This window comes from Trachemys scripta, chromosome 1 (assembly GCF_013100865.1).
Source record: "Trachemys scripta elegans isolate TJP31775 chromosome 1, CAS_Tse_1.0, whole genome shotgun sequence".
Taxonomy (NCBI): Eukaryota; Metazoa; Chordata; order Testudines; family Emydidae; genus Trachemys; species Trachemys scripta.
In genome coordinates, this window is record NC_048298.1 from 235,668,729 (window position 1) to 235,684,360 (window position 15,632).

Consider the following 15,632-nt stretch of genomic DNA (forward strand, 5'->3'; position numbering starts at 1 on the left):
TATTATTGAAGCTTGACTAATGATGAGTCTGTGTTCAGAGAGATTTACTGCTTAGGGAGAGATTTCCCCAGAAGTCCACTAAGCATATCAATCAGCTTGATTTTGGCTGGCAATATCTTTCACCATCTTGAGCCCAACAAAGGCTGGATCCTAGATTTGTCTAGCTCTCCTTGTTTATACTAAACTCTGGCTTTTTCAGAGGTTAATAAAAGAACGATAGGCCCTTCAAAGTATTGTTTGCCAAGATGGCCCTCTGGTGTGTAATTTGCTTCTTCTTAAGAGCCTTAGCTATGTCCTATATTGATTTTATTAACATTTCTATTCATTATTTTCATGCTATTGGTATGTTCAGCACCGTACAAAACCTAGAGGAAAGCATAAGGTCTCTGGGACAAGGTGTCATATTATATGTTGGTATAGCACCTAACACAATGGGTCCTCAATCTGGTTGGCTTCTGGAAACTACCACAATACAAATGTTAGTCCCTAACAAACACAATTCAAAAACATAGTTCACCAGATGATTGTCCTCTCTTAAGTGGTGTGTCACAGGAGCTGGGCCTTTCAGAAGAGCCAGGGACAGTCTACCTGTAACGGGCTCTGCTAAGGAGAATGAGCCAGATCCACCTATAAGTAGTTGATTACCTAGTTGGCTGGATGGCAGTTAATTAGTTGGGAACACCTGGACCTAAAGAATGCTTCTGAGGGCTCAGTCTTAGAGAGGACCCAGAACATAGAGAGGAAGTTCCTGAGGAAAGGGACTTCTCAGGGGAGCTGATTAGAGTTCAGCAGGAAAGGAGACCTAGGAAACATGCTTCTGGAGGGAGCAGATTCTGAAAAGGCTATGAGTTCCAGTGAAGGACCTTATCAGACAGTGGCAAGAGGTCCAGATCACTGAGGAATTACACTCCACTCTGGAGAAGAGCTGCAGTGATTTGACCTTTGCAGGGACACTGGCCCCAGAGAAGCAACCCTTCCCCAGGTGATGGCAGGAGGCCTGACTCCAGAAGGGGGTTCTAGGTGGAGAGGGCCTTACTGGCGAAGAGCCTAGAGAGAGGAGACAGATGGACCCAAATGGAAAAGACTGACTAATATTAACTCCCCACCCACATCCCCTGCCAGGGCACTGGGGGGTGAAGACTTGCTTGAATGTCTGTTTGGCCTGTGATTAAATAAATTAGACCCCTGATGGGGCACTTCTTACTATATACAAGCCCCATTAAACTTATTGATAGCCCAAAAGGGGAAAGTATCAGAGGGGTAGCCGTGTTAGTCTGGATCTGTAAAAAACAATAGAGAGTCCTGTGGCACCTTGAAGACTAACAGATGTATTGGAGCATAAGCTTTCGTGGGTGACGAATGCGTCTGACGAAGTGGGTATTCACCCACAAAAGCTAATGCTCCAATACATCTGTTAGTCTTAAAGGTGCCACAGGACCCCCAAAAGGGGAAAATGAGGCAGAGGCCTACTGGGCCACCAAAAGCTGATGCCAGCATTGACACAAGGGGTCCCTGTGGGGGGGGGTCAGCACCCACATTATAACATGGGGCAAATATTATGGATTTGATTCTTCTCTCATTTACAGTGAAGTAAACTAGGAGTAATTCTACTGAATCGCTGAGGTTAGACTGGTGTCAAACTAGAGTGAGAGTGGAAAAACAGAGCCATTTCTTTTTCGTCTTTTGATTATTGCTTTAACTTTTTATTTTCACAACTTTTTAAATACAGAAGATGAAATAGAGGAAGGACAAAATGAATCTCTTGGTGGACTAACAATGAGTGTGCTTACTGCTTGCTAATTATTTGCGGGTAACAATACCTATACTTAATGCTACCCGAAACTTCTCATTATCCGATTGTATTCAGTCGCTTATATCTTTGCCATATTTTAACTGTTCAGGCTGAAATTTTCCATAGCAGGTGTCTGACTAAGGCTGAATTAGTATTTTTTAAGTTTCAGGGTTTAAGGTTTAGCTATTACTGAACTTTGCAGAAGTGCTGAGCACTCATGACTGAGTAGTCATGATGTCAACTAGAGCTGTGTTTTGAGGATATAACATGGTATAAAAAGGTTAAATACTCTGGAAAAATCAGGGCTTAGGTGTTTCGAGCTGGGCACCCTAAATTAATGGCCTCTTGACAATTTTAGCCTTAATCTCTCCATGACTCAGTTCCCCATTTACAAGATGGGGATGATAATGCTACCTATTATCACCGGGGTGTTGTGAAGGTAAATTAATTAATATATATGTGTTTGGATACTAAGTTGACAGCGCTGTAGAAACACCCAAAGAGAAATTAGTAACCTTGTATTTAATGCAGGATTTTAATGCTGTGTAATAAAATAAGGCCTAGGGACATACACTGAATGAGAAGGATAAGAAGAAATATAACAAACTCTTCATTCACTGAATGACACTGGGGTCTTATGGGAAAAAATAATATGTGATCATGTAATTAAAGACCATTTATAATGAATATGAACAAAGGGGTCGAACTAAGGTTGCACGGGCTACCTTATTTGTGGCTTTTCCTAACTTTTGAGTGCTTGATTTTACAACCTTAACATTCTTTTAACATGGGTTCTTTTTGGATGTAATATTCTATAGGCTAAGGGATATTATGCAGTACAATATTAAATAATGTGCTATATACAGTCTTTGCCAGAGAGACAAAGACAGCAGCTACTTCAGCGTTTTATACAGTTTATGATCAAGAAGTTCATGTTTGTGATGCACACTGTCTGGGACTTGTGAGCATAGAACTGTAACTGTAATTTTATCTTTCCTCAAGGTAATCAGCAAGTGTTAATTTCTTTCAGCTATATCTTCCAATATTTTCCCTACTGCATCCAGATGGTTTTGCTGAGCTGTGGAGCAAATGCATGGATAATTTTCTTTAGGGATTCCATGGCTAATAAAGAAATTGCAGTGGGAATCTAAGATGAATGATATCCTGAAAACCACAAACTGGGTCTAAAGACCTTGTTTTTAAATAATTCTGCCATAAAACCTTTCTTTAGCATTTGCCTCAGGAAAGTTTTTACTGCAGGTTTTAAACTAAGCTGCAATAAAAGCATTTTAAAAAGAGAAAACCTTGTTAAAAGTCCTGTATTTTTAAAACACATTGAGATGAATTATTACTTGTTCCCTTCTCTTAAATACTTTGATCAATTCCGTGAGGGGTATCCACTGTGACCATTCTATACAAAAAGCTTTGGTGACTGAGAAATTAATTCAAAGACAAAAATCTTTATTAAGATCAAGTTATGGTTGTAAATTATTACACATGAATTCAGTAAAACACAGCTTGGCACCTTTGCCTGGAGAAAGGAGTAGTGATAGGTTCAAAGGGTAGTAAAAGTGAGACTTACGGCCAGATTATACTCTCACCTAAACCAATGTAAATCGAAAGTGACTCCATTAACTGCAGCTGAATTATTCCAGAGTTGCACTGTTGTAAATGAGAACAGAATTTGGCTCTCACCCAGAATTTGGCTTACAGAAAGTGTTCCAAGGTACAATTGACAGCTGCATAGCCTAGTGTAGAATGGGGATTGGGAATTCTTGGGGGAAGGTCATGGAAGAAGCTTGCAGCTGATAGGAGTGGCCTGCTCTTCCAGGACATTGGTCAGGGGCTACCAATGAAGAGTCATCCAGTGGGTGCTGGTGTCTTGACAAACATCACTTCCACAAACTGAATCCCTGGCCAAGACAGCTGTGTAGCATCTGCTCAGATGGAGCAAGAGAAAACCCGTATGAAAGTTCAGGTACAAAGATCACAAAGAACAGAATCAGAAGGAATTTTGGAATGTTACCAGTTATTCCCCATATTAAGCAGAGCAAATATCTCTGGAAAATGTACTCTATCTAAATCCTGAAGGAACTTTTAAAGTATATGCATTTTAGGTGCTGCATCTAGCAGATGACTGTCATTCAGAGGTGAGACACTGGTGACAGAAACTAAGTATCATCAGGTTGGATGGTATCAGAAAAGTTCATCTGCTCAGCAAGCAACTGTGGATGTCTTAGTAAATAACAAGTAGTGAGGTCTAATGGACAAGAGGAGCATAGGTTCCTAGACAGGAGCACAGTATCCACTAGTACTGGGGATTTTAAACCCCAATCTGGCTACACAAGCAAGGAAGATGTACACAAGACGGTACACTCTCAGGCAACCATGGCTCAGATCATTTTACTGTGTCTTCTCCCATCACCCTTCCTGGCTTGCCACCATCTAGACTATTGGGGCTGGATTCACAAAAGGACTTAGGCACTTAACTGCCACTTTAGGTGCCTAAATCCCAGAATCAGGTCCCATTAGGATTCACAGTCCCTGCTCAGCTGCTACTGACTCCCATAGGTGCCTAAAATCAGGCAGTACCTACATTTTTGCAATAGAAGTTCCCTAAGTGCCTACGTTTCTGCATGGGCACTGCAACCTCATGTCAGGCATCTGGAAACCCAAGCGTCAGAGCAATACATGAACCAGGGGACAATGGTTGTTCCTCTGCCTAACTCACCTGCAAGGTCTGATCCAGTAGGTGTGTTGGGGAGCAATAAAATACCTAGGCCCTAAACTGAATAAAGCACCTGAAAATGAAACAGACAAAATTACTGACAAAGCTTTTTAATGACTGACAAGCATGATGCTCAATTTTGAGCAAAAAGCCTCCTGAAAACCCATATTTGGAAAAGATAAGAATATGCTGACGTGAGTCATGTTGTTCCCCATCACTTTCCCATCAATTAAAAAATAAAGGCTATATTAATGAATGATGAACTATGATATTAATATATGAAGAAAATTGCTGAATGGTAGAAAATAAGGGTTACATTTTTCTTGTTTAATGTTGATGTAAAGTTAATGATTTATAATAGCATAGAATGAAAAATGAAAAACAAATTTATGAGAGTTTGGATAAATATATAACTGGGTATGTGTTATGTTGATAGGAGGAAAGCTAATGAATATGTATTGTGGAAAGGTATCAGAAACCAAGTGAACAAGGGGCACAAGCTGGAAAATACAAGACCAGAGACTGAGATGACCTTCACGACCAGAAGAGCTTCCCAGTACCCTGGAACTCAGTAACATGGGCCCCTGCCTGTGCTGTCGTATCTATTTATTATCTGTCATATATATGATCAGAAATGATAAGTGCCAATGATTCCATCTGAAAATTTATAAATAAAGGCAAAAATTGATTAAGCCTAAGTTGGGTGGATCAATGCCTCACTTTCCAACCTTACAGACGTCGCTGAGCCCGATAGGTGAGCTTACACAAAATCCCAAGGAAGCAAGAGGATGCGCATGTGGCCTCCTTGGATGTTCTCTCTCCTTCCCCCAGATTGCATTGGGCTGGAGGCAGGGGTGAAAGTGGGCCCATACCCACCCTGACCAGTCCATTGCCTCCTGGTGGCGGCCTCATTCTATGTCAAAACCTACCTATATGTGGGTGCTGGCACAGATAGTGGGGGTTCTCAGCCATCTTAGCAGCCTCCAAGATATACGGGAAGATTGTCATCTTCTTACCATCTGAGGCTGCCACCCAAGAGGCAGAGGAGAAAGGCATCTCAGTGGGGGGCCTCTTTGTCCCTTTTGAGCCCCTGGGCATATGGGTGATTTGATCTCTGTCCCGTTCATCCTCCCCATCTCTGCCCTTCTCCTTCTTCTCTCCACCTTAGGAAAGCTGGTATCCACCATCAGCCCTCTCCCATTGGGCTAAAAGGACCCCACCCTCCATCACATCCTCTTGTTCCACCGGCAGGTTACCATCCAGCTGCCCACAGCAGTAAATGGCGGGGTGAGCTTGTCCATCCTGGTTCCTTACCAGCGCATCCTGTGTCAGGTCCATTATTTGTTGGGGGAGGTTAGGTGCTTGTTCTGCTGGGCTTTGGTGCATGTCCAGAGGCACTGTCCCTTGGCCCAGCAAGGAGGGATGCCAGATACCCCCAAAGCTCAGGGGGTCTTTGCTGGTGACGCTATGTGCCCAGTTCCCCTCCTCCTCCACCAGCTGACAATCCTTGGGGGAGCACCAGGGATAGCCGCCCCCCTCCCCTGTGGCACCCAGCTGAGCAGACTTGAACCTATTGCTGATAAAAGCCATTTGGCAGGGACCACGGAGGAGGGAGTGGTTGTGCCATCAGAGATCCCGGGAGAAGGCCCATCTCAGGAGGAGTCCACTGCACCCTCTACTGCCCCATCCCTGCCTCCCCAAGTCCCAATCCTATTGCTCTTGCCCCTCTGGCCAGCCATCCAGTGACACCACGGAGAGCTGGGTACTAGTTACGGGGGGTAAAGCACAGCCGGTATAAGTCTCAGGCCCAGTACCTCCCCCTTGAGGAAGAGGAGGAGGCCTCCTGTAAGGCATCTAGTTGGGCCGCCACTGGGGCTGCTTCCACGGTCCCTGAGAAAGTCCAACCTGTGGAGCTAGCCGGGGAGACAAAGTCCCTTATGGAAGAGGCATTTCTGTCATCTGTTCCTCCCCATTGGTGCCGATATGGAACTCGTCTCAGTCGCTAATGGGGAGGACCCTCTTATGGCAGGCTGGGTCCTCCAAGCAATCCTCTGGGAGAGTGAGGCCCTGGGTCTGACCCCTGTAGCTCAGTGGGAGGACAACCCACAGCCAGCAGACTTTGATATGGGCACCGAGTCTATCATGGTGCCACATCCTCCTTCCCCCATTTCCTGGTCTACTGTCCAAATACTGCCCCTGCTCTAGTTTGTGGGGCACCCCTGTCCTTTCCATCTGCTCCACTGCAGGATAAGTTGCGTCAGTTCCTGGCAGACACACGTGGCTCCAGGGAAAGGTGCAGTTTGCTCTCCAGTAATGGGGGGATTTTAATCTCTTTCTCCAGACCTTAAGGGCCTTGATGGGGGAAAGGAGGGGGACCAGGAAATAGGATTCTGCAGCCTACAAGTGGGTCCACTGCTTCCGTGATTCACTGGTCACCTTTGGGATCCACCATGGGTTGCTATGTGGCTGTGCAGGGCAGTGGTGTTTCCCAGCTGTTGCAATCCTCAATCCTTCCCCCCACCCTGTGATGAGACCAACTACCTTCTCCTCACTCAACATCAGAGGTTGTAGGGTGAGTCTCCGCAGGTGCCAGGTACTCTCCTTCCTTCAGACAGGGGGTATACTCTGTTATCTTCCTGCAGGAGACTTACACCAATCTAGCCACCGAAGCCGGCTTGCAGCTGGAGTGATGGGATGGGATGTACTTCAGCTACCTCACCATGCTTTCAGGTGAGGTGGCCACCATGTTCTCCCCGGACATACAGCCTGAGGTGCTGTGGTTTGCAAAGGTCATGCTGGGATGCCTGCTGTACCTCCAAGTCTGTGTGGAGGGGCTGACATTCAGTCTGGTTAACTTCTATGCCCCAATAACGGGCCTGGAGCAGGTGCATTTCTATCAGCAGTCATCCTGCATCATCACAAATGCCTGGTCCTGGGCAGGGATTTTAACATCACCCTGGACACAAGAGACCACCTTGGGATAGAGAAATGCCAGGCCACCACAGATGTCCTCAAGGAGATTGTCAACCATCAGCCCCTGGTGGAAGTCTGGCGCTACCACCACCCAGATGACTCCACTGCCTTCATTTTTGTCCAGGAGGACACTCAGTCGAGCCACTCCTGGTTGGACTGTATTTACATTTCTCAATTTCACATTTTGTAGGCCCACTCCTCCAGCATCAGGATGGCCCCATTCTTAGACCACCACATGGTGGCCATGACAGGCTTGCTCACACCCAAGAGGCTGGGGCTGGCTGTCAGAAACTGAGAAGTGGTTGGTCAGGCCTAGTGGCTGAAGCAGCGGTGTTCAAGCCTATTGGTCAGGCTGGGGATTGGAGCCAGGGGTCAGAGCAGGAATCAAGAATAGGATGAGAACACGGCAAAGGCAGGAGCAGAAAGAGGCTAGGGCTGGAATGGAGCAGGAGCAGTCAGTCAGAACCACCAAGAGCAGGGTTGCCAACCTTCCAGGATTGTCCTGGTGTCTCCAGGAATTAAAGATTACTCTTTAATTAAAGATTATGTCATGTGATGGAACCTCCAGGAATACATCCAACCAAAATTGGCAACCCTAACCAAGAGGCAGAGGATACTCCCAGCAAGGTAATGACATTGAGCAGACTGGAGTGGCTGCTCTCATTGGGAGCCTATATCCCTGGCCCTGCAGGGATCACCTGGTTAGACCTGGGCCCGGGGATTGACTGAGCCCTTGTTAATTGATGTGGAGCCCTAGGGTAATCAAGCTCAGAGCAGTAGCATAGCTAGGATAGGAAAACTGGATGGGCCCTGATTTTCAGGTGGGTGGGCAATGATGGGGGAGAGAAAAGGGGGAGCAGGAGTGAGGAGGGCCCACCTGCCCCCAACCCTTCCAGCCAGCCCTCACTGCTCAGCAGGCACCCGAAGATGAGACTGGCTGGGGCACACAGGCTCCGGGGCACACCCATGGGGCAGAGTAGGGCCCCACGAGGGCTCGAGCTCAGCCTGCCCCTCCCAACCCCGGCTCGGTGTCCGTCCACCCAGCTGCGTCCTTCTCCTGCAGGCGCCGCATGCAGCTGCCCCAGTCTCTGGCCCCAGCACTAGCCCCACAGCCCATTGAAGGATATGGGCTTCATGGCACCTGACTGGGAGTTCTGGCTGGCCTAACAGAGGCATGCATTTCCCTCAGCAAAGAGGTGGTGGGTTGTGGGGGAGGTAAGTGCCCGGCTGTCCTTCCGTGACTATGCCTAGGGGGCTAGTTGGAGAAGGGACAAGACAGTTGGAGTGAGATTTTTGGAGCTGTAGAGGTGTCTGGGCACTCTCCCTGGGGATCCATCCCTCTGCAGAAATTGTCAGGAGAAGCAGAGTGAGCTCTGGACTTTCGATGACCATTGGGTCCAGGCACCTTCATTCAATCCTGCATTCAGCTCCTTTGGGAGATGGATCACAGCTCCCTCTTCTTCTACACACTGGCAAAAATGAGAGGTGCCAAAAAGCATATCACCTGTGTCCTGGTGGAGGACGTCACCCTTCTCACAGATCCGGTGGAGATGCAGGGAAGAGCCAGAGCCTTCTACACCAGCCTCTTCTCCTCAGATCCAACCAACGCCAATACCTACAGAGTCCTGTGGGATAACTCCTTACAGTCAGCACAAGCAACCGGGTCTGTCTAGAGCAACCTCTCCTTCTGCCCAAGTTCTAGGAAAACCTCCATCTGATGCCCACCAACAAATATCCAGGCATCAAAGAGCTGACTGTGGAGTTTTATTGGGCATTCTGGGATGTCCTCAGCCTGAACCTTGCAACTATCTGGGCCAAGTCCTTGGGAAGTGAGATGCTCCCCTGCCATGCAGGTGGGCCATGCTCGCCCTGCTGCCTAAGAAGAGGGACCTCCACAACCTAAGGAATTGGGGCCCAGTTTTGCTGCTCAGCATGGACTACAAGGTCATAGCAAAAGCCATCTCACCACAGCTGGGGTCTGTGCTGGTGAACGTGATCCACCCTGACTAGATCTACACCATCCTGGCTGGACCATCTTCGATAACCTCTATCTGGTCTGGGATCTACACCACCTAATGTGTAGGGATGGTCTGTCACTTGCCCTCCTGTCCCTGGACCAGAAGCAGGCATTTGATCATGGGTATCTCATGGCCACTTCGCAGGCATTTGGCTTTGGGCCCCATTTCATGGGGTTTTTCTGGTGCTGTGGAATGTCTGGGCAAGCTCAAATAGGCAATGCCCACACCTGTCACCTTTGGTCCAGGGGTACATACGTCAGAGCTGCCCATTTTCTGGCCAGATGTATACCTCTGTTATTGAGACCTTTCTCCAACTCCTCCACAAGAGGATGACGGGGTTGGTGCATCAAGAGCCAGCCTTGAGGATAGTCCTGTCAGCATATGCCAACAGCATGCTCCTTGTGCCCAGGACATGGGAGAGCTATGGTGCAGGCAGAGGCTTGCCAAACCATCTATTCAGCATCCTCCTCTGCCCAAGTCAACTAGATGAAAAGCTTTGGCCTGATGGTCAGGGACAAGTAGCAGGTGGGCTCCCACCCACACTCTGTGCCATCTGATCTACTGCTCTATTTGTGTGTCTACTGCTCTATTTGGGTGTCTACCTTTCTGCCACCAATCCCTCTCCACTGGAGAATTGGAACGATGTAGAGGCCAGGATGTCTGACCAACCGTGGAGGTGGAAGTGGCTACACTGGAGCCTTTCCCTTCGGGAGAAGGTGCTGGTGCTCAACCACCCAGTTCTGTCCGTGCTCTGACACCGGTTCAACACCCTGAGCCAGCCGTTGGGGACCCTGGCCAGCCTTCAAAAAAAGATTCTGGAGTTCTTCTGGCCAGAGCTGCACTGGCTCTCTGTGAGTGTCCTGAGCCTCCTTCTAGGGGCGGGAAGACAAGGCCTGGTCTCCCATCTTCAGGCCCTGCAGAGATTCCTTTACAGGTAGTCAGGCATGGAGCTGCCTCTGAGGGCTCTGATACAACTGGCAGCTCTTTTATCTTCACCTGAGAGGTCTTTCCCGAGACCTCTGAGATGCCAGTCTTTTACCAGGACCTCCTCAGGACCTGGAAGCTAGTATCAGCGACCAGGTCTGTAGTGGCCACCAAGGGGGAGGACCTCCTCACAGAATCCCTGCTACACAACTCCCATCTCCATGTGCAAGTGGTGGAGCCCCACTTGGTGCACCAAAGGATGGACCTGGCTGGTGTCACCAGAATCTGAGACTTCTGGACCATGATCTCAGGGACTGGGCCATGTGCATGGGACTGCTCACCCTCCATGTCCCTGTTGTGTGCTCCAAGAGGTGAGGAACACCTGGCCTCCAGCTTCACTTGCTTTTCTCAAGGTGGGAGGATGCTCCCCGCCCCCAGCTCACCCCTCCGGAATTCATCATCAGGCCCCTGCCCAGTGAGCCTCCCTGACTACCCCCGACAACCACATGAGTCAGCTGAATGCCATCCAGTCATTCCTTCTGTGAACCATACCCAAAAAACTCCCACACACTCTCGTGCTTCATACCATCTACTTCTTTGCCTTCATGTCCCACCCTGACACCAAGTGGCAGGACCTTATCTGATCACAACTCTGGGCAGAGTTCCCCTGGGCCGTGTCCACTGACTCCTTAGATGCCTTTGTGGACTGGTGGGCAATGTCGGGGGTTCTCTGCATAAGTGTCCCCTTCTGGTTCCCTGATTTTCAACCTTTAATATCACTCCTATTCCTGTTTTCTCCTTTTGTCCCCAGCAATCAATTGTAGCCTAGACTTAGTGGTTCTTCCCCCTTTATTGAGGCTTGTCTTTAGCTATAGGCAGGCCCAGACCCACCTGTCCCAGTACTACAAATACTACACACCATCCAACTTCCGCAACAAATAAGGTCTTATATGGCCTCCTTCAGGGCACAACCCTGATTCATCCCCTGATTCATCCCGGGGGCAGCGTGAAAAAATAGTATATGGTTATATAATGAAAGACTGAATCATAATGCATATGCATTGCATAGGCAGCCTTGATTCTGGTACTTCCTAACTGTTAAGAGCTTGATTTTGCAAACTTAATAGTGTTCTTTTAACAGAGTTTTTTGCATGTAATAATATAGATATCATTGCTCTAGGTGCAGTTATGGGTAATGAATGCTATTGGGTGCTGATATATATCAATGATCCTGTCTGGAAGTGCTAGCAGAGCCCCTCTCCAGCCAATAGAATGAAGGATTTTGGAGGGTACAAGAGGAATGTGTTGGGATACCAACTGAAAATCCAACATCTGAACTGGTATGCTGCTGAGTGTGTATTTCTGGGGGAGGGGTGTTAAGTAGTTAATGCTGCTGATTTATATGGCTCCAGTCCAGGACAAAACTGCTACCTCACACTCTTCTCAGGCGGTGGAGTGAGACCACTTAGAAGCAGCAAAGGGAGTCTGGGGATCCAATCCCATATCAGAACTCAATGAACCTACAGATCTGATTAACTCCTTAGAGGAAAATGCATAATTTAACATGTTTGGGGGGAAATAACTAAGTAAAGAATTAGGCACATGTACACGGGAAAAGTGGACCTATGCCCTAGTTTTCACTGACAGACCTGCGGGTGGCTATATTACAACAGAAAAACTTCAAAAACAGACTCCAACGAGAGACTGCTGAGCTGGAATTGATATGCAAACTAGACACAATCAACAAAGGATTGAATAAGGACTGGGAATGGCTGAGCCATTACAAACATTGAATCTATCGCCCCTTGTAAGTATTCTCACACTTCTTATCAACATGTCTGTACTGGGCTAGCTTGATTATCACTTCAAAACTTTTTTTTCTCTTTCTTAATTGGCCTCTCAGAGTTGGTAAGACAATTCCCACCTGTTCATGCTCTCTGTATGTGTGTATATATATCTCCTCAATATATGTTCCATTCTATATGCATCCGAAGAAGTGGGCTGTAGTCCACGAAAGCTTATGCTCTAATAAATTTGTTAGTCTCTAAGGTGCCACAAGTACTCCTGTTCTTTTTGCTAGTTTTCACTGAAGATAAATAATTTTGAAGGTGTGAGTCCATTTCTGCTTTTCAAATGGACAAAATTAGTTAGGACAATTTTCAGGAATGAGAAGAGGTACTTTTTTCCCCAAGGCCTATAACCTGAGAAAAGCTGGCTTGTTTAATTTTAAACTTTAGGGGTGACATTCTGGCTCCACTGAATTCAGCAGGAGTTTTGTCATTGACTACAGTGGAGCCCTATGACTGTGTTTGTGAATTTTCATGGGATGCCATGACTTTAATCTGAGCAGATACCACTCTTGCTCATGATGGAGAGGCAGCTGGGCCAAATCTGAATGGCGTTGAGACACTCTTTCCTCTACCCCCCCCCCCCCCCCGTGTACACAGATTTGGGGTTTGAGCATTTAAGTGTCATGTTTTTAAGTTTTTCGCTACAGACATGAGGGCTAGAAACTTTTTTAATGAAATCTGAGATTCTAATGAATCCACAGGACCCCACGAGCTGAGGCTTTAAGACAAATACAAATATAACTAGACTTATGAAAAAAAATCATAAGAGTTGGTAGCACTGTAGGTGGGAGATGAGGCTCTGAGCAGGTCTGCCTGGGATGGGAGTATAACCGTGGGAACAACAGTCCTGAACACCAGCTGGGAACCATTTCTTTACTTTGACTTCTGCCCCACAGTGGAGCCCATTTTAAGTGATAGTGAGGATGCCAAGGAGGGTAACGAATGGCTCCCACCTTCCCCAGCAGGCACTGTCTACAAGCAGATGGTCTTGACAAGGTATCACCAGTAATGCTACGACACCTTGGTAAGAAGAGCATAAAATGGCTGTTAATTTTCATATCCAAGAGAACAAGAGATCTAAGATATGGCAGAAAGTTAAGGTGGTAGCTATACCAACACCAAGAAAAGGCCATTTCCTTCCATATAGCTCCTATCCAATACCACTTCTGAGCTGTGTTTAAAAATCCTAGAGTGACTAATTCTGCAAAGAATCATGCCCACAGTAGAGCAGGCTCTGACTGATGACCAGGCAGGCTTCAGATCTTATAGGAGCACTTGTGACCAAGTTCTTGCTCTTAGCACCCATAAAGAAAATAGTTTCCAACAGAAAGAGAAGACAGGGGCTGTGTTTCTTGACTTGATGGGAGCATATGATACCACCTGGCACACAGCTGTGCTGGTCAAGTGGTCTTTGATGTTACCTCCATGTATTGTTATGGCTACAGAAACGATGCTTTGAAACAGACAATTCCAAGAAATACTAGGCGATTAATTGAGCATTTGGAGGACCCAGCAGAATGGATTCCCTTAGGGATGGGTTCTTGCTCAAACATTTTTAAACATATTTACAGATTATCTACCTCCAATAATTTCAAGGCCATTCAAGTATGCAGATGACATCTGCCTAGCTTCAGGAGACAGAGACTTCAAAAAAAAACTGAGGGTGACCTGCACCAGTCATGTCAGACATCAATAGCTATTGCAAGAAGTGGAGACTTAAGCCCAGTGTGTCAAAGACAGTGTTAAGTATCAGGGGGTAGCCATGTTAATCTGTATCCACAAAAACAACAAGGAGTCCGGTGGCACCTTAAAGACTTATGCTCAAATAAAGCCGTTAGTCTTTAAGGTGCCACCGGACTCCTTGTTGTTTTTTTAAAGACAGTGGTGTCATGTTTCCATCTCAATCACACCAACACTTCACAAGAGCTCAACATCTTCTTGAATGGAAAACAACTAGCACATGGCCGAGAGCCACTAGGAGTAATTAGGAGTAACTCTAAGGGTACGTCTACACTTACAAGAGGGTCCAGCGGCAGGCAATCGATGTTTTGGGATTGATTTATCGCGTCTGGTTTAGACGCGATAAATCGATCCTGGATCGATCCCGGAAGTGCTCGCCGTCGACGCCGGTACTCCAGCTTGGCGAGAGGAGTACGCGGCATCGATGGGGGAGCCTCCGTGCCGCGTCTGGATCCGCGGTAAGTTCGGACTAAGGTGCTTCGAATTCAGCTACGTTATTAACGTAGCTGAATTTGTGTACCTTAGTCCGAAGTGGGGCGTTAGTGGGGACCAGGCCTAACTTACACACTTACCTACAAGGACCCCTCACTAAGGTGGCTCAAAAGACAAAGAACAGAAATGGCCTCCTAAATAAGCCTGTGGGCTCAACTTGAGCAGCTAACATGCAAACACAGCACTAGCGCTCTGATACTCACATGGAAAATACTGTGCTCCTCTGTAATTAACCTCTTCCCATCCAAAGCTAGTTGATGTATAACTGAATCAAATGATGAGAATAACAGAGGCTATTTTATAAACACTGATGGCTACCAGTCCTCTCTAATATGCCTCCTCCTAACATCAGGCATTATATTGCAGCAAAGAACCTCCTTGACAAATTCCAGGAGACGACACAACTGCCACTTTCCAGAAGATATGTGGGAAGTGCCTTGCCACCGACTCATGAGTAGAAGACCAATCTGGACTATGTGACCGACCGTGTCCATGGTAGATGCTGTCATATTGTGGCGAGCAGAACGGCAATGAGCTTCCTCATCACTCAGCTTGAGGAGAGACTGCCAGGCTTCAAGCAGCCGTGCTATCTCTAGTGCAAGCTCAAGCAGATCAGATGTAGGGTGGGGAGGTGTGTGGCAAATGACCACAGCCGGGGTGGGTCTCAGGAACAGCCGTCAGTGGAGCTGCAGTGCAGCTGAGGATGCTGCACACCTACTGAATGGCTGATCATTTTGTGCTGTTCTATCAGGAGGACTTTCCAGACTCCACACTGCTAATCCTGAGGCTACTGAATGACTAAAATGTGTGATGCCTTCTTCAGCCCTTTGACTTTTGTTAATGTATACGTCTCTCTTTTATCTCCCTACTTTATATTTTGGACTTTGAACTTTTTTCCATTTTTATTGTACCACTTGTGCACTTGCTAATACTATCTACATCAAACCTTCTCTCTCTCTCTCTCTCTCTCTCTCTCTCTCCTTTTGTCTCTCATTCATCCCTATCCCACCTAATGCCTACTGTCCCTCATTCCCTTTCCCCAGTGCATGCATAGTTTAATCAGCCCCTTCTTTATCTTGTTCCCTTCCTCCTCTCATTTCCCCTCACCTTTTCTC